We start from the raw sequence: 20,067 nt of genomic DNA, 5'->3' as shown, positions 1-20,067 counted from the left end.
GGCTAGGCAGACTCCATCGAAATGATGGCTTTGTGAAGCATAGAAACACAGTTTTACGGGCAATAAACAATAAATATGAACCTGAGAGACATCTCTGGGAAACCTCCCTACCAAAAAAAAGTCCTTCTTCCATTTCCTCCCCTGAAGATGGCAAAAACTCTCCGTTCCCCTCCTGCCTGCACCTCTTGGCTGGGCTCAGCCTGCTGCCAGTCCCACCACCCACCCTGGCTGTGCCAGCTCCCCTGCACGGCACGTTGGCTGCAGGATGGCAGCGAGTTCTCCCTCTCCCTGCCAAGATGACAAAGTCCTGGCTGGCTCAGCTGCCGCCTCTGCCAGTGTACCAGGGAATTGGTTGTGCGATTTCATTTAAGCCCTGCTCACTAATTATTAACTGTGGGCTCAGCATTCAGGGTGCAGACAATGGGATCAGCCAGGCACCGCTCCACGGGCGGGGGGGCACCACAGTCAGCACGGGGTTCTTTTTAATTATTGTGCAGTGGAATCAGTCCTGGAGATGAGAATTGAAAAGTAGACAAAATTCTGATTAATAACCATAAGGGCTGGGTTTTTTTCTTTTTTTGTAGTGTTTCTCTGGGTTTCTGCCCACAGGAGCCCAACTGTCCTTTCAGCTGTAGCACCAAAACCTGCACACACTTTAAAAAAAACCAAGAGAATGTATTTAACTTATTTTTTTACAGGACTACTTCACAATAACAATGAATTATGCAGAGTCAAGCCCAAACCTCATTTCTGCATCCAGACTTCTATGTACTTTACTTGTGGACCCAGATATAAACTTTAAGGATGATGGATGGTCCTGTTTTACAGCATCCCTGGGAAAGACATAAACTTCCCCACAGGTTGGAAGGGCGCTGTTCTGGACTGATGTCCAGGCTTTAAAGTTTCAGGCCTTTGCTTGGTACTGTGCTTTGCTTTGTGTAAAGGCTGAACTCCTGTGGTATCTGTGTTAGCTCCTCTCCCAGGGGACTCCAGCAGGGAAGGGCTGTCTTTATCTCGTCTGGCATTTGCGTCTCACTGGCTCTGTTGCTTTTGAACTGCAGAACTACACACTGGATCAGGTTCACTGTGAATGTGGCTCCAAGCTCATTCAGAAATTGGGTGCAACACTTCAGGTGATTTTCCAAGATGTTTCCTCATTTCTAACAGCCTATTGATTACATATTTCCATCTCAGAGGCACATCAAGTGATATATTTGTTCAAAATAGTAGGAAGAGGGGAAAAAGATATCAGGGTATTCTGACAATAGTGCTTCATCCTGGAAAAGCTTTGTTTCACAAGAGGGTATTTGTCAGCATGATCTCTGATCACACCGATCAGACACACCTCAGACAGGAGCTGGAGCCTCTCTCCTCACAGTTTTCCCAGCACTGGGAACACATGACTTGCATTAGGGACAGGGGACAGTATCCCACCGGCCCCACCTGAGGGGTTCAGTGCTAAGGACCCAGCAGCCCCAGGGTAGGCTCAGGGGCACCCCGGGGAGAGCAGCTCCTCTCTAACACAGAGCATGTGGGCAGGGGCTATCATGACCAGGGATAAGGAAAAACATGTGCTGGAGCAGGTCCCAGGGCAAGGATTACAGAAAATGGGCTGCTGTATCTCACAGAGCAAGCACATGTCAGGGTCTGAAAGCAAACTCAGCCCTTTGGTGTGGAGCCTCGTGCTGTACCTGCAATGAAGCCTTTCCTGCAAATGGAGACATCAGAGGGAGATGACGTTCCCCAGGGGCTGGCAAAATGTTATATGAATCACACCCGACTCTGCTCAGGAAACATCTCTCTCAGGTCTGAGTGGAATTCTAGACCAAAGACATATATTTTTACATTAAGATTTCTTTTTCTTCCCACTTCCAATACCTTGGAAATGCTTTTTCACTAAGCATTTATTAAAAAGAAGGAAGAAGGAATATTACCTGAGTAATATTTCTTCCCCAATATTATTCAATTTATCCACATGATAGTCCCTCCTCTTCTTCCTCAAGCCTTCCAGTTCCAAGTTTTGACATATTTCGACTCAGTTCCCAGTGTTTGTACCACTCTGCTTTGCTCCCACACAGACCAGTGTGCAGCAGGGACCCTCAGTTCACACAGACTCCCTTCCCATCTCTCTCCTAAGACGGTGGTGGGAGGAGAAGAGTCCCCTAAAACGGTGTTGATTCCTTTTCAGGCTGTACCAGGATCTCACAGCCACAATTCCTCGCATTCATCCACGGCAAGGCATTATGGGGTATTGTGTTTGACTCTCAACAAACTGTGTTGCTAGGACGACGTTTATTATGATACATAATGTGAATAAAGGATGAAACTGTACACAGCGTGCTGATTTGCTATAACTGTCATCTGTGATGATAGTCTCTAGTTTATACCTCAAATGAATTGTGCATGGATGGTACCGATGCTACCGAGTGCTGCAGAGGTGTATTTTACAAAGCTGCCTGGGCCTGGCATGAAGATCATGCCACTTTAAACAGCGAATCTGTTATTGTGATGTTTGTGAGAGGAGAACAAGTGGGAAAGTCACTTTCAAGTGCAGCTCAGTGCTCTTTTAATGAGGAATGGGGTCTTCTTCAGAGTCAGCCAACTACTGAGGAGGAGCTGACACCCTTAGTAGTCAACATCCTCAAAACAGCTGACAGCTCCAGATAAATCAGTTTGTGTACTTCCTCCCCTTCTCATATCACCTGCGGTGACAGGAAAGCACTAATTTCCTTTGAGAGGGAGAGAGATGGATGCACGCGTGCATCCTGGGCATGTTGATCCTTCAGTGTAAAATTAACAAAAACAGAGGCCAGGGAGAGCTGGGAATAGGCACAGCACTTAGTCAAGAGGGAGACTTTGCCGTGGTACGGCCCCATATTCATCATATGGTAATTTACAAATATGCATATGGCAGACTCTCATTGCATTAGCCCCTGGAAGAGGAAGCTGTGCCAAACACAGAGCGGGTGGTGAACCCACTGCCCAGGTCACAGCTATAATTCTCCTCTGTGCAGCACAAGACCTCGTGCCAAGGGGGCTGGCACACAGTGCAAGTGGTGCTTGGGCACACTGCTGGGTCCTACACCTGGACACAGCCCAGCCCTGCAGGAATTCTCCAACACTGACTGTCACCTTTGAATCGGACCATCCCAGTCGCAGCAAAATGCTGCTGGTGCTGATCACAGTGTCAGTCCCACACCTGAACAGCCTCATGCCTGGGCCCTGCAGCACCTTTTGGGGCTGATCAGGAGGCACTCACTTGTTTAGCAGTCACTCACTGCAATCGATAGGGAGTTAAGTACTGCCTGTACCCTCTTACACAGACAATCCTCGCCGCACACTTCCTGAATTCATTACTCTGACACTGCCACATGGCTGAATGATGTTATAAAAATTAGATACTGCAGGCCGTTAAAAGCATTGCACCCTCCTTGAAAAGATACACACCCGAAAAACCCTCAGAAGAAACCACAAAGAAATTTCTCCCACTAGCCAATGCAGCTCACAACTTTCCCCTGAGCCCAGAAACCTCAGGCAGCAGTTTCAGCAGGGCTGGCTGCCATTTGTTTTGTGTTGTTCCTTCTGAGAGTCATCTCATTCCACCTTCCACACTGAACTGTCAGAGACAGGCCATGATACGAGGGGAGCTGAAACCAGTCAGAAATAAAAGAAAGACACCCAACCTGTTCAAACAGGGAAGTGAACAGCTCACTGTGACTGTGTTTCAGGGAGGATCTGGCCCAAAGAACAGACACACACTGTCCAGGGCTGAAGAGAAGGTGTCTCTCCTGCCTGTGCTCAATGCACATGGGATTACAGCTGCATTTAAGAGTCTCATTCCTGCACAAGGACCTTTCAATGAAAAGGAGAAAATAAGAAGAAAAAACAAACCAATTAACCAGATTGTAAAACTACAGACAGGGATCTGAGTTTTTCAGGTCTCAATTTCTCCCTTCCTAAGCTGACAGTAACCTCAGTGTTGCCTTGATGCACCAGGTTACATTAGTTAAATCCCTGACCATTCCATCATTCATATAATGGGATACCATTGGCAATGCTCAGATGAAACAAGTCACAGCAAAAATGTCTAAAAAGAGGTATTTGCCTGACAACCATTTTAAAAACACTTATAGATTTACATTTTAAAATAAATACGTATCGCTATATATGCAAACATAAAACTATAAATACATCTATACATGCATGCATGTGTGCACACACATATGTATAATCACATGCACATGCTCCTGTGGTTTTCCAGCTAAACCACTGCCATGTGTTGTACGTTATCCCAGGGCACTGAGCAGAAAGGCTGAAACCCACCTCTGGGGGCAGGGGAGTTTGGAATCAATTTCTCCTGGACCAGAAATCCAGAAAGTCACTCCATGGTCCAAGCAAGGCAAGTTTAGCAGCACAGAGCCCCACAAAACCGACAAGGACATTTCTGTCACCCCTGAGGTTGCACAAGATGCTGCCCCCACAAGCCACACTGCTCTGCAAGTGCCAACACCCGCATGAGTGATGCAGAATTACACCCCTCTGGGCAGAAGCTCTCCCTTTCATTCCAGTTTCATAGAGGCTGGGTTGATTCTTTCTTGCACCATTGAGTATTCCAGTGAAAAAGCTCTTTTGTGTGTAAATAAATATTAGGTGCTATTTTTTTTAAGCAAAGAAAATTCATAAAATAAAGCAGACAGAATTCATTTATATGAAAAATAGAGGGATTAAACATAGCCAATAAATTACAATAAACTGTCCACAGTGAACAATGCTACCAGATGACCATAATGGAGATCCACTGCTCTTGTGCTTTTATTAAAAGAACAAAGCACTGCAATTAAATGTAAAATCCGGTAATATGTCATCGTACCTTAAGCATCCTTTTCTCATTCATTGAACACTGTCCTCTGATTTAATTGAAGCCTCTGGTCCCTTTGAGACAGCAATAGTCCTTACTCTAGGCCAAGTTTAGCATTTCATTATTTAGTAATCTGAGATGGAGTCATGCTATTGACTCTCAAGCAATCCTCTTTGCTTCTTATAACAAAAAGGATGCCCACAGAAATAATTGATACCACATTCTACTCTCTAGTAAATCGTCCCTTAGTGGATTGTGAAAAGAGGTTTTTGATTTAGACTTAAGAATAACAAAAGTTGGGTATATTTTTCACTGATGACCCCCATATGACATGTCCATAACCCCTTTCACAGCAGGAATGTTGGCCTAAAGGCATTTTAGCAGCTAAAATGAGTGACTAGAGGCTTTCCAGGTTTTGTTATATATATTCGGTATATAAGTGATGCCTTCATACAGGAAAGTCATTTTTTTCCTTAGAACAACTCACTGTGGACCTGATCCGGCCAAGAGCAGACACTCTCCCCCCTGGTATGGGCAGCCTCGGTGCTTAGCACCTCGTAAAGGCAATCAGCAGTTTGCAGATTCATTACAGCTTGGCAGGCTGGAAAGGGGCTGAAGCAGCGTGGGGTGTTTTCTTTGTTAGGTGAAACAACCCAGGTGAGTCAGGCACGGGATCCGAAATAACCCAGGTGAGTCAGACACCAAATCCGAGCCGAGGCCGCCATGTCCCCGAGGTTGGGAACAGCATTAGCCGGTTTCCCAGCTCGAAAACACCCTTGTCTTCTGGAAACCTCTGCTATGTTCCAGCCTTTGGGATTTTCATCCCTCCCTACTCTAAGTGGCGTTTTGCTCCCTGCGTATTGCCCGGGAAGGTGCCGTAGCTGCAGCCCCAGCCCCTCGGCCGGCTGCCCACGCCTCACTGGGGCTGCCCATGGAGAGGCTCTCCCGGTGCCAGTGATGCTGGGTGTCACTCCTCTGTCACCTCCCCATCAGCACAGAAGCAGCACCACAGACACCAGCCTGGGCCGGGAGAGGGCTCCAGCCAGACCTATCCGGCACATCTTCTCACAGGACGCTGCACAGGCATGTCCTAAGCCACGGCTGCTCCCAGAGAACTCCCAGTCGGAGGGCTGGACCTGCTCTCCTTTTCCACTGGTAACATAACATTATGCTTGAGCAACTGCACAGGGTGACAGTCACCTTCTCCTGCCTTTGGCCGATCTGCACAGGGACCAAAGCATCCCTCCCTCCCTTCCCTTGCTAATCCCACAGTGCTTTGTGGTCCTGGAAGGACTTAGTGCATGGACCTCACTACCAACCTCCTCTTCACCATCAGACAATTGTATTCCTCATCTTGCACAGAGCATTGCACGCTGGTGCATCAGGACTTGCTGTACCCACCAAAAGACACCCGTACTTCTGTTCTGAAGTCACCAGGATCGTGCTCAGCACAAGTGTGCTGGGAGCAGCTTGTGGTGGTGGCACCTGCTGTTCCACAGCTACCACCAGTCATGCAACAAATGCACTAAGTCTGTAGAGTCGGTGAAATGACTCACGGCAGGAGGGGGAGTTTGGCAGGCAGAGGCCACGTGCCAGTTTGTAGGATGGCTTCGACATCCAAGAGACTAAACTCCACTAATTCCTCTTGGTGAACATCTAAGAACTCTGGGCACAGTTTACAAGAGGTGACTTGTTATGGATTAATCGTTGTGCATATTAAAGGACCGGCACAATAATGACTGTAGGCACATGAAGTCAGTGCTCTGATACACTGATGGAAGCCTGCCCTGACCACTCGCTTGGCTTCAACTCACTGGTCCAAGCCTGGGGAAAATTCAAAGTTGTTTTGGACAGAGAGGAATTGTATAGATGTATGAGTGCACCAGGATTAGGACATGAGCCCTCTCACAAGCCAATTCACAAGTCAAACAGAAGAGATTACCCTGACACCTCTTGCTCCCTGGAGTACCGCGAAAAGTGAATTTTCTGTAAGTTTGAAAAACCAGAAGTGGCTGTTTCCTCTGGAAATCTGTGCCATTGTTACCAGGCAAAGCAAGTACACAGCTAAGCTGGGGAGACCAAGTTCCCCCCAATAAACTCGCATGCTGATATTAATATTAATGGGAATTACAAAGGTGTATTGGGAAACAGCCCCCTTGCAGGGCTGCAAATCTCATAGCCCTGACCTACGCCCATAAGCCTGAACTCAAACTCCTCTGTATATAATTCTGTAATCTACTTGGCATGTTAAGCATTTCAAATTAAAAAGTGTCAGGGTCAGAGCCAAAACAATGCATTATATGGGATAAGATTTTAATTCAGCCGGTCCTGGGAGAGACATGGGGAAAGAGGAGAAATTCATGCCAATTATTCTGTGTTTTGGGAGAGTGATTTGATTGTAGGACCAACCCATACCAGGGCACTGTTCAGCCAGTTTTGTTTTGTTTGTTTGCTTCTCTTCTCCCAGTACTCAAATTATCTCCAAGTCCTTAGATCCATTAGACTAATTAATATTAAGAACATATGCATATGCAAATTAGGCCATGGTGCCCATATATTTCACTTTACGTGACAGCTCGAAGTGTAGTTGTGTGAGTCAATCAAATGCCATAAATTTGCTATGCACAAAAGATCATTAATATTAATTGGGGCATGGGCACTGTGCAGTAGCCCATGCCACCATTAGAAATGGACCCCTCGCTTTAATTGTTCAGCAAATTCCTTTTTTTTCAATTTATTTTTTAATTTTAAATCAGTACCTATGGCTTGATTAAAATATGGGTTTTTTTCCCCCAGGTAGTCTTCAGAACAGCATCAGAATTGTATTAAAAAATACAGAGCAGACCTTTTCTAAGACAGATGGCACACAATGAGGTTAAAAAAAGTATCTTGAGATCCAACCAGCAAGAACAAAAAAAAAAATTGCTTGCATTGTTGTTTTCATTATCTTGCTTCTGTCATTTCATGAGCTTTGTATCTTGCAAGGAAAGAAAGAAGGGAGAAAAACTGTGAAATTAATCTTTTGTGCATGGCCTGATAAAGAAGAGACATGCTCAGACAAAAGATAGACTGAGAGAAGGTACCGTGATTGATGACTAAAGTAAAGGTGTCAGAAGAGTATTATGTAAATTACTGGAGGCACAGACCATTTCAGAGAGAATGAGAGGGAGAGGGGAAGCCAGAGAGAGAGAGAAAAAAAGGACTGCAGAGTCGATGTCACCAAGACACTGGTCCCCAAGCGCCAATTTCTTGCCATCTTTCATCTGCTCAGACAAGCTCACCTCACTTTCTATTTGGTTTGCACAATGTAACAAAGGAGGAAAAAACTGTCAACATTAGCATGAATGCAGCCCAAAAGCGAGGTTCGAGCTCGCAGCGTTTCAAGTGCGGCGGCGAGAAGGGAACTCGAAGGCAGGCTCGGCGCTCGTACGTGTGTCTGTCTGTGCGAGGGGGCGGCCGGAGCCGACCTGCACCTTTATTGGGTGTCGAACAGGGATTCAGACAGACAGGGCCAGGTCTGTGTGTGTGTGTGACACCAGCCCCATACCTGCTGCCTTGGTCCCACACACGCTCATCCCGCACGGACCTGCTGCCAGGACAGCCCGGACCTGCCCCTACTGCTCCGCTGCCAGCGCAGGGTTTTAATCAACGTTGCCTGCGAGCTGGGCAGAAGGAGAGGGAAGGACAGAGCTCACATCTACCAAACTCTTCCCAGAAAAACCTTTCCTCACCAGTGGCACAGCCACACATGGTGGTTCCTGGCCATGCTCACACTGACCCCCCTGGCACACCCCACTCTGCCCCAAGGAGCTTAGTCAATGCCTGCCACAAAATTCCAGAAGGGTTCAGTGAAACCAACTTACTCCAAGCAAAAATATGTTTGGTCTCCCCATTCTTTGTCCTTGTGCCACGGAATTGCCTCAGGTTTTCACAGCCCAAAAGGTTAATGCAGTTGATAGCTGGGACAGTAAAAAAAATTTTTATACTTCTACCATTTTGGAAAAAAAGTCCAAGGAAAAATGCAACAGGCTTTCAGGAATTTTTCCCTCTGTTCCTGACTATATGATTAATCTGGCTCCTGCTTTAAAACCAATTATTACGTATTGTCTTTTGAATTTCACCTCTGGCATATCTTTGCCCCTATTTAATTTGATCGCTGGCTTTTATTCAAAAACTTCACTTTCCAAGGAAAAAACAACTACAAATGGTCACCTATCACCTCCATGGTAACAAGTGAAAGGAACATTCAAGGGGAAGAAAATACTAAATTGGCATTTGATGAAATGCAGTTCCACACCACGTGTGCTCCTGATAGACAAAGCTTAAGGTACACGGTGCCCTCCACACATTAACTAATTACCCCAATTCCTGCCCTACAGAGCGATTCCCTGGTTTTAAACTGGGAAAGCAGAGAGAAGTGTGAGTGGAGAGCTCACCTGTCCTATCTCTATCCTGACAGCTCAGCAAGAGCATCCCTCAGGCTCATCTTGCCCTCTCCCCTTGCTGCTCCTCCTGCTGTACTGCCCAGTGCTGGAATTCCAAGGGTCATGGCTGGATTTGGGGCAAAGATGGCAATCCCAGCACGGCTCCTGGCACGACTCACTTCAAGTGTGCAAATAAAGCTGCTTTCCAACTTCCATCCTTCAGATTCAATCAGCCATCACATGGCTTTCATTTTGAGTGTTGAGAGACATTAAAATGAGATTTAATAACAAATTGTTTCAATTTTGCATCCCTTTTAAATTCTCTTGGCCAGGCAGGATAGTCCATGGAAAAAGCATTCAGTTCTTCTCATCAAATTTTTCATTTTCCCAGTTGTTGGGTTTTTTCGTACCATGAGTGCAACAGTTGGAAAAAATTTAAAATCCAAAGAGGCAGCTATTTCTATACCATCAATTTGCCCCTTAAAGAGTAAAATGATAAAATGAGTGAAAAAAAATAGATGTTCTGAGCACCAAGCTCTGTGCAAATCAGTTCTTTAAGTATCGGCGAATTCACATTTTAAAGAATACTTTAGTTTGCAAGATTGAAATTCTTTTAAAGAAGAAACTCTCAAAGGAAGTTGTCATTTTAGGCTGCACAAACCAAAACCCTTCCAAAATCAGGTGCTCAGAAAAAAAATTGAAGCACTTTAATAATTTAAATTGCTCCCCTTTGCACATGCCCAGAACCCAAATCCCTTTTCTAACTGAAGTGCTTATATAAAAATTTGACAGCTCTTATAATTTTAAATTGCTCTACACTGAGTATGCCCAGAACCTCGATCACTTCCAAATTCAAGGGCTTATAAAAATTTGAAGCACTCCAATAATTTTAAATTGCAATGCACAGTGCAGAGTGATTTAAAATTATTGGACTCCTTCAATTTTTTTAAAAGGTCTTCAATTTGGAAGTGAGTCAAGCAGCATTCTAATACAGTAGTTTAAGACATACTGTATTGATGTAAAATTTAACATCTAAAAATAATGAAAATTAAACCAGATACACTGTTTAAAAAGTGAGGACAGTTTTCCCAAACACACCTAGGGAAGCCAGAAAAGCACAACTTCTGGCTGCTCGGTCCTTCTTGGTGAGTGAGACAAGAGTAAAGAGTAAAACAGGCAATGAGATGCTGGAGACAACACCCCAAGTGTAAGCTCAGCTCCCACCCTTGGGCTGGACACCACAAAAGCTCTCCTAGAAGTGCACAGAGAAAGGTTGGGTGGAGCAGAGCTGGGTGTGTTGGTGCCCACACTGCAGGAATCCTGTGGATGGCAGCCAACATGAACACATGGCCAACAGGCATCCTGCATCCACGGGGTGACATTTGCCCCTCCAAGCCATTCCCTTCTGTTTTGAGAGGTGTAGAGGAGTCACCTCGGAGGGGCTGGAGCTCACGCTGACACTCTGGAGGGGGAGGAGTCACAGAAAAGACCAGACGGGGCCCTTCGGATCCCTCTCACAGGGAATGGGTTTAGACTATTTGCAGATCTTCTGGTTATAGAGAGCACTTTTCTGGATGGTGTTGCTGTTTCCTCTCAAACCATATGTTTTCCACTGGGGACTCACAGCAAGTGTCCCATGCAGGGCTCAAAGCTCTGGCTCCCCACTGCTTGGCTTCATCAAGAGTGGGAATACATGATTTGCACTGGGCTTAGTGTTAGGCACTGGCTCTGTGTGTAAGTCTTTTTGGCAGCTATTCCTTCCCTTTAAAATCTTTCCCTTTTTTGGAGGTGATTTATATTAATAAACTGTTTCGGATCAGAATTGGCATGATACATAAAACTCATGCCTGTTTGGTATGTCTGTTGTGCTGAATTTCAGTGGGGGCAGGGAAGAAGACAACACTGTTCAGCTGGCTGGGAGTCTCTTTTTGTTCCACACATTCAAGTTCTTCTCAAGACTCAACTCTAACTGTTAGAGAGTTCCTTTTAAAAAATCAGTTTTGACATCCTGAAGATAGGGAATGAAAAGAGACTTGAAGTCACCACATTTACCAGGCATTCATGAACATCTGCAATGTAAAATTGTTTCCCAGCAGGGTCTGGGCTCTGTTTCATCTTATACCAAGTTGGGGATCTTGTCTATTTGCAGCTTACTCTGTCTATTTGATAACAGGGACACCAACTTTGGCTGTGAGTTCCATTTTGATGTCGGGGTCTTGTGGCCTTCTCTGTTGTCCCTTCTTTCTTTTTAAGTTAAAAGTCACAGGAGCTTACAAAAGAGTCCTTATGCATCACTCCAGGCTAATAAAGGAGGTTCATTAAATTTTGATAATTATCTATTCCAAAGTAGCATCCTCGGACAAAGAGAGAGATGGCAGCTGGGGCAGTGCAGGTTTAGGGGGAATTCCTGGAAGAGAGAAACTCTTGGAGGATGGATTAGCGGGAGTGAGTCAAACCACCACAGGAAGTTTGGGCAGGAAAGCCAAGCAGAGATGTTTTCAGAATAGAGGGGTCTCTTTTAACACTAGGACCAGCTAAGAAAGAAGAGAAATTATTCTGCAGGAGAGATGAAAGGACTGGGAGGCAAAACTAGTATAGGAGAGCTCCTTAAATATCTAGGATGCTTCCAGCTCCTTGGGAATTGACGACGACAGTGTGAGTCCCAAAAGCTTTCTCAGACTGCCAGTAGCTTTTAAAGCTCACAGACATGCATGGCAGGACATGATCTCTCTTATAATCTAATGCAGACCAGCGAACAAATGTTTTATGTTCATGAAGCTTTTTTCTGTTGTTTTGGTTTTCTTGGTTTTTTTTTTTAATGTACATCTCTCTGGTCAGAATAATTCATTCCATGGGACAGGGTCAGGCCAACTTCCCCCTGCAGCAGGTTACAGATAAACGGTGTCCTCCTCTGGTCCTGCACGAAGAACTCGTACTTTTATGCAATAGATTCACAATTTATCACATAAAAAGTAGCCACTTTGAAAAAAAAATGGTGCAAAGAGGTTTTATTCAATAGGCTGTAATGGTGAGCTGTTATGGTCTATCAGGTGGATAATGTGCATCTTAAAATACTGTGTAAATACATATTTCTATAATAGCCTGTTACATTTCCAAAGGAGCCATTGCAGGCTGCATTTGAAGTGAGAAGGAGCTCATAGGAGATGGGCTCTGGCACTTTTTCCCCTCAGCAGGAGGTGGGCAATGACAATTTTTCCTGAATTAGAGAGGAAAAATATTGTTTTCTGATTCAAATGAATAATAAAAAACAATGGAAAGCAGCAGCTCAGAGAACTTTGACTGGAAGGAAGGAAGGTAAGCGCTAATGTGATGAGAGCACCGAGAGAGCTTTGCTCTCTCCTACACTCGATGTATTTCCTTGCTCCCCAGCTGAGATGGCAGCAGTACATGAATGTTCTCTGCATTTTCTTCCCAAGAGCTGGTAGAATTATTTGTTGTGAGTAACGTTCACAGGGGTTTTGATCCTGGAAATGCCTATCTATGAGAGCAGCCAGACACCTGAGAGCAGAGGCTTCTTATGTGGCACAGGCATATCCCAAAGTTCTACTCATATTTTTGTTACTGAAAAGTAATTATTAATATCACACCTAATTAAACAGTTTTGCAATAGGTGCGTTGGATTATTGGCTGCTTGTGATGTGTGACTTGTGATACAAGTCAGGAATAAACTCTGTGTGAGCTCCTTGACTGGACAATTGGGTGTCTCGAAGCAGTGGATAAAGATCCAAAACTGATACACAGGAAAACTGGGTGGAATTCCTGGAGTTGGCACTGAACAGAAACAAGCCATGTCTACTGTGGCCACATAAATGAAACCAAGATAGATCATACATTTTTGTTCAAAAAATACAAGTGAATTGATTTGATTCATCAAGTCTGCTTCTACCACGAAAGACTAAAAGACCTTGCCCAGGTTTTCCTAAACAACCTGCAGGGACTGGCATGAGCAACATCAGCTCCTGCTTTTCCCTTCCCCAAACCACCACACATGACCTTTTGCCATGATTTGTGCCTCTAAAACAAAGACCCCCAAGCCAGACAGGAATGCGGAGCGAGAGCCAACCAACATCCTTTCCTTCCCTGCCTATTTGCCCATATTTTGGTATTTACACTCTGGGCCATCCCTCACACACAGCACATATATAATCCTTTACTGTAGTGCTGGAAACGGATTCTCTATTATTTGCAATTATTTCCTAATTTGGCCAATATGAGAGGTTATTGCTGCTGAAAAGAATGAATAAAAGCATATCTGAGGCAAAAAAAGTGCTAGTAGTAAAGTTTAAAAAGAGCACAGATGAAGATTAATAACCTCAGCAGTCAGGGCCTGGAGTACTTAAAACAAGTAAAAAGACATTACGGAGCAGGAGAATGGAGCCAGCAGGAACTTTTGTTATGACACCCAACGCCACATGCAACTCCTCAGGTCACTCGGTGCTAACTCTGAGCACTCCCAGCAAACCTGTCCCAACGTCAAGGAAACAGAGTTGATTTATAACCTTTTTTTTCCCCCTTGCAAAGCTTTAGGTGAACGTGTTTGCTGACTTATCTGCAAGTCAAAGGGAAATTTAGGGAGTATGAGCTCACAAATATTGAAGCCTGCAGGGGGAAAAAAAAAACAGGGCTTACCATTTAAGGTGGAAAAAAAGGAGTTCGGGTGCAGACTGCATTTGTGGAGGACCACCAAGTTCATAGAAGTTTTTCAGCTGAGTTCAACACGCTTTGGCTTGTGCCTAAAGCAGGAGAACAGCTACATCACTAAAAATACAAACAAGGACCATCTATCTGGACAGGTGTGGAGAGGGGAGGCCTGCTCATGGAAACCAGAGGTCTGCATGTAGGTGGTGGTCACTGTAACCAACAGATTTTGGGCTGTTTCGGTAAAAATGCAGTAGGAGGTTCTGCAGGTGGTCAGCAGATGGATGCAGAGCTACTGTACCTGCTCATGTGAGTGCCAGAAAGGGCACAAAACTCTTAATCCCAGGTACACTCCTCGTAAAAGGAGTGGGCACAAACATTTGCACCCCTAGAACAGCTCCAATACTGCACAAAAAAGCAATTAGGACTCCAAAGAACTGAGACAATAAAGGCAATGGAGAGATGATTAAAAATACTTTGCTAAGGAGAAAACAGTTTTAGTCACATGCATACTGAGATGTCACCATTTAATAAAATGACAAAAACTATCTATCACATATGCATGAACACTGAACAATATAAAGAGGTTAACAGAAATTGATGGCATCCCAGCTTTAATTTTACACTGAATCGGAGTCTTTGGTGATTGAAATAGACAAAGATGTATAGGGTTATCTTGGTGAAGAGGCTTTGCTAATTACTGGCACTTGTCATTTCTCCATAGCTTTATCTAAGTCAGGAAGGCTAACTAGCTCCTTTTCCCCAGTGTGCATTGTTTGTTCAGTGGGCTTTGTGCTGAGAAAGCCTTTTTCATAACTGCACCTCATTATTAACGGGTTCATAAATAAATGAGTCCTAATATTTTCCTCCGTTAGCATTTATGATAGGGACATTTGGACTACAAAAGATTACACTTGTCTTTAATAAAAATAGGCACTTATACATGAAGCCTATTAGGGTCCTTGTTACGTTGAGGAGGAGGAGGAGGCAGCAGAAAAGGGGAGGAGCAGGATTATAAAAACATGCTTTACAGCACTATCCCATTTTTCATGTGATTTTAGTAGCTATTTATTATCTTACATTAGCTAATTACGGCTCTAACCTGCAATGGATTTCTGGATTTCACACTCTATCCTGTGGTTTGCCATATTACACACTCTCAATCAGGCAAACACTATAAACCAGGCAAACACTCCAAAAACTGAAAACTTGCAGAAAAATAGGGAAGGCATGAGACAAAACAGAGCACTAACACACAGCTGATGCTCAGGTGTGGATGGATCCCCTCCCAGATGTGACAGGTTTTGTGCCTGGAGATGTGGCTCAACTCACTGCAGAGATCAGCCAACAAATGCTGAAATCGGCTGCAAAGGCAGGAAGGGTCACGTTTGAGGAGAGCTCTGAGGTTGCACAAGACACCAGAGCAATCTCAGAGCACGAGATCTCTTCCTCCACATCCTCTCCTCCTCCTTTCCAGGAGGCTCATTCCCCAATCTCCCACCTCTTGTGCCAGGACAAGTGACAGGAGAGGAGCTTGCTCTGCAGACCCAATGGCAGGACTGCACCCAAACCTCCCACAGCCCAGAGAACAGTTTTAGCCATAATACCATTTTTTTCGTGCCTTCAGCTCTCCTGCACAGCCCACCAGTGCCTGCTGCAAGTCTACACTGCACATCCCAACACACATGGACGAAGCCAGAAGAGCAAACAAACATTTGCTAAGAGACTGTATCATGGAACTGTGTTTGCAACACCTCGTGGCCAAATCTGACCCTTCCCTCCCAACACAAACACCAAAGTATTGCCATTCCCCCATATTTTGCCACAGGTTTCTGCCAGGATCAGGCCTGCTGTTAAGTTTCAGAGGTGTTTGTATTATTGTTACCAAAAAAGCCTTAAAATAATCACATCAGTCCTTTTCAGGAGACATCCACAGCATTGTCAGACAGCCTCAGAGTGTTTCAGGTCTCAAACAATGCTCCCTTTTATAGTTACTGTAACGCACCTTTTGTCAGCTATTTATAAAACGCTCTCTAGTCTTCTTTAAACTTCATCTTTTCAAAAATAACTTCAGACCAAACAAGCTGTAATGGACAATTCAAAACGTCAGAAATGCATCTGCCTGAGACCACAAAACTTTTCAGTTTTCTCCTGGAAGTAATAAGCTGAAAGCAAATGCATCAAAAAGCTTGTGCCACAGTATAGTAAAGTCTCAGCTAATTTGGCTTCATGAGACAAGTCTGAAGATCCAAAAGCACTTATAACATTTGGGGTTTGTTTTTCTAATTAGATGTGGCTCTCATATTTTTTTTGTTTCACTTGCTGCTAAAGTCATTTAAATCAAAAATCATTTAAGTATATCTGGCATAAGGGGTCTTTTTGTAAATCAAAGTGAAATACACAAACCCATTTTAATCACAGAAGTACCACTTCCTTCAGGATGTCAGTAATTCTCAAAATTGCTTTAGATATTTGCTAGATATCAGAAATGGGTAATGCAGCATTTTAAGTGGCAGAAATGCATTAGTACTATGTAAGTACATGATCCTTAATGTACTAATCTCAGCAATATGTGTAATGAGAACTTTCAGTAACACTTTATTTTAAGTGTCCTCTGAGAAATGCTAATTTACAATGAAACACCTATGGAAGTACATGTGACATTTACATGAATACCAAATGAATTCATTTTGATCAATGCTATTACAATGAATATGATATGAATTCACAATGATAGGGTGCTTAAAGAATTACCGCATTTCCCTTTAATAGTGCATGTTTGGGAGACCAGCACATGTTAAAATCCACGCTATATGTTCACTAGGAGTTCTGTAGGACAGGATGTGCAAAAGATACACCACGGGACTGCTTAAAACATGTTTGCATCACTTAAAACACTAACAAGGAACATGAGTCCTCACTGCAGTCCCAGCAATGAGATCTGCTGAGCTCAGTGGATTCCTTGCCTTGCAGTTGAGGAGAATGGACAGAGTAACAGGCTGGACTTTGCACCCACTGCTCACCCAGGCAAATAACTACTCACCCACCCAAAAAACAGCAGTACAATCCAGAGTAGGGCATTTTCATACTCAAGGGCAACGTGCCTTGTGCATTAAAGAAAACTTAACTGAGGAGCCCCTCTACAAACTCACCATTAGTGTCAGGAAAGGAATGGCTGGGATTTGCAGCCTTTGTAAAGATATTTAGTTTAAGTGCCAGGACAGGGGCTGAAGTTTCAACATCTGAGCACTATTGTTGTCCTCTCTAACTGAGAAGCCTTGGAACAACCCCAAGATGTAGAGAAAATGTTTTGAAAGCCCTTAACAAGCTAACTAGTGGAGAAAAACACACGGTCAAAAGGTACTGAGAAACTAAAGCAGCTGCCTGAGCGCCTGTGGGTTTGCTACTACCTCTCCCAAACCCCTGAATGCCGGTTGTCCTGGCTGCCATTCCTTTCAAATCTGTGAAATTTCAGAGTGTTTTGGTGGCAGTACAGAAACATTCCTCGTGGGTCACAGCTCTCTGTGACCAAGCCCAGAAAGTGCTGAGAGTCCATCTGCAAACTCTCTCCTTCCGTGGCAGAGGCCACAGCCAGTTACAGGTGCACTAAAACAGTCAGCATTTGAGGAAGGAATAAGTGGAAGAGAAACAGGAAAGCAATAAGAAAGCTGGTCCAAGCTGTAACAGCTTTACGTTCCTTGGAAACTGTGACAAGGTATGATGGCCCAGACCTCAGCAACAAATGGTAATAAAAAAACAATGACCCTGACTAGTTTGATTTCACTTGAAAACCCTCACACAAATTTTTCTATACATATTATGGATAAATATGGCAACGGTGGTGCTCTTTAAATGTGACTGTGAACTTTCCTCAAAGCATTAGACCATTTCCTATCACCGAGTACCAACCTTGGCTGTGTTTATTGATGATTGTTTCCTTTTACATCTAGCAGGACCCAGGTTAGTGGCTGATGCCAACACGCAATTGCGCTAATCAAGGTGTGACAAAGGCTGAACCAGCAGTAAGTGTTGGCTGAGCGCTGAAAGATCGTGCTAATTGCCAGTGTCTGGCCGTTGGCTGGACTATCAGGCGTCGGGAGCTTTCGGCAGCGACTCGCAAAGGCTTGGAAAGGATACAGGAATCCTCTTACAGCTCTGAAAGTCCCTTCTCACACAGTGCCAAATCTCTCCTGTGAGACACTACCCACACTTCCCACCCACACCCTTAACACCGAGCGGTGCTCGGCATCGCACCTACGGACCCGCTGCATGAGCTATGAGGAACTCAACACCACAGAGCAGAAACTCCCATCTGCCATAAAGAAACCCAGTCTGCACAAGGCCACTCTGCCAAAATTGCCCCAAAAGTCACAGTTTAAAGTGACTGTGTCTATACAGATGGATGTCTATGCTCTTACGCAAGCACCTACATGCACATATAATTAATTACTCAGGGATAAAGCAGGCTTGTAAACTTCCCCAGTTTAGGCAGCACAGGAGGAACCATTGACCTGACCAAAAATTAGAAGGGAATTTAATAAAAGCGTGAGAGAAATCCTGTGCTGTTGTGACTGTGATGGCATGAGCTGCAGAAGTGCAAAGCACTTCATTCATCAAAAAAAAAAAAAACAAACCAAAACAAAACAAACAAAAAACCCCACAAACAAACAAAAAACCCCACCTGAATTGTGTGATGTTTACATTTAATTGTTGCTTTCTAATCTAGCCAGAAAAACAGAGGCTATATCCCAGAAGAGGGGTAAAAGAAAACATGGCATTTCATTGGTCTGTTGCTGGGATAAGTAACCTAAATAAGGAATGAACTTCAGAAAACAAGTTTAAAATACAATTTAGAATAGTAAGACTATTATCAATGTAATTTCTCACTCTACTTTTGCTCATCTGGGCCCCATGGTTTTGGGGATGCTTTTGGTGCTATGAGACACGTAAAAATTCACATTTTGTTTCACCATTAGAAGCCTAGAATTGAGATACCAAAAATGAGGAGGGAAAGAGAGAGGTGAAAAATTGCAAAATTTTCTCAGAAAATTGCCTCAGAATGAAATTCTGCCCTTTTCTTCTACTCCAAAAAGTCATTACCATCTGACAGCTGTTTGGTGGCATATGTGTGTTGGTGGTACCAGTCCAATTCCTAGTGGGCAGGTGTCTGCATCACAAAAGCCACCATCACAATTGGCACTAATTGGCACCCTTGCTGGCAGCCTCCGTAAAGAAAATACGGCTTAGATGGCACAAAGATCAAATTATCCTGTCACCATAAAGGTGATCCCCCTTTAGGTCAGAAAGGCCTGTTGGCAGGACACTTTGGGGAAGTTTGCACTTCCCGGGCTCTTGTTCCAACAGGGAGACATGAAATGTCGGGTGTCTGATGAGGGCAATGAAACTCATTTCACAGCCACTTGCACTTTGCATTTTTAGCAGAATTTCAAAACAAAAAAACCCAAACCAACACCCAAACTCAAAATTCAAACGACAAACCAGAAAATTCCCTCTTAATTTGGCCAGTTTCCGATCAATACAAACTCGCTATTTTATGCAGAGAGTCACCACATTGCTCTGCTGGGGTATCAGTGTATCTGATATCTGTCTTTGTATGGGGTTTTTTCCCTTTTTTTTTTTTTGGAACAGCATGCAAATTCTGTGATTTTTCTAAGTACAGGGTGCAAAATACCCTGGAAAGTGGGGGGGGAGGGGGAATGTCTTACAGCTCAGCAAGCTTTATGAGGATATTCTCTTAGTTATTGAGATGAGTTGAATAATTCTCCACTAATTTATACACCAGTGAAACTGGCCTGTTGGCAAGTCCACAATTAATGCGAATGCCAAGTGGGATTGCAGCTTTGTTTCATCTAGGAAAACACTTAGCTGAACAGCAGCTTTCCCAGCTGAAAATGTGTGTCTGTCTTTAAACTTGCAACAGAAGCTGGCATTTCTTCGTTTCCATTCACTCTATCATTATGATGCATTATACAAAGAAATGATGTAATACTCTGGAAAGCTGAAGCGCCAGCTCTTTGCCAAAAATAATAATACAAAAAGTGTACAATTATTTTCATCTATGAAAGCCACTCTCACCACCATCTCCAGCTCCCCAGTCAAAGAGAA

The sequence above is a fragment of the Pithys albifrons genome, chromosome 2 (genome assembly GCF_047495875.1).
Source record: "Pithys albifrons albifrons isolate INPA30051 chromosome 2, PitAlb_v1, whole genome shotgun sequence".
NCBI lineage: Eukaryota > Metazoa > Chordata > Aves > Passeriformes > Thamnophilidae > Pithys > Pithys albifrons.
This window is presented reverse-complemented; position numbering follows the sequence as displayed.